The sequence below is a fragment of the Mesitornis unicolor genome, unplaced genomic scaffold (genome assembly GCF_000695765.1).
Source record: "Mesitornis unicolor isolate BGI_N332 unplaced genomic scaffold, ASM69576v1 scaffold45518, whole genome shotgun sequence".
Taxonomy (NCBI): Eukaryota; Metazoa; Chordata; class Aves; order Mesitornithiformes; family Mesitornithidae; genus Mesitornis; species Mesitornis unicolor.
In genome coordinates this window covers 1-298 of record NW_010202013.1, presented here as the reverse complement: position 1 = coordinate 298, position 298 = coordinate 1, and positions in this window count along the sequence as shown.

Genomic DNA, 298 nt, shown 5'->3' with positions numbered 1-298 from the left:
CTCCCGCGCCGCCGCGGGCAGGGAGCCGAGTCGTTTCCCCGCGGTCTACCTCACCCATCCCCCGCCAGCCGTGCCCGGGGGTGAGTTACCAGCTGCCCCCTGCCACGGCTTGCCGGTCCCTGTCACAGGATGGCAGGTCATGGGGATGAGGCTCGAGGCTCGCTCGCTGCAGCGTCGTTCCTCAAAATTAGGGCAGCGCGGAGAAAAAAAAGTGACTTCCCCCTCTTCCCGATGCTCCGTGGAACTACCTTTCCCAGAAAGCCACGGGAAGGGCCGGGGCGGATCGCGCTCTGGGTTG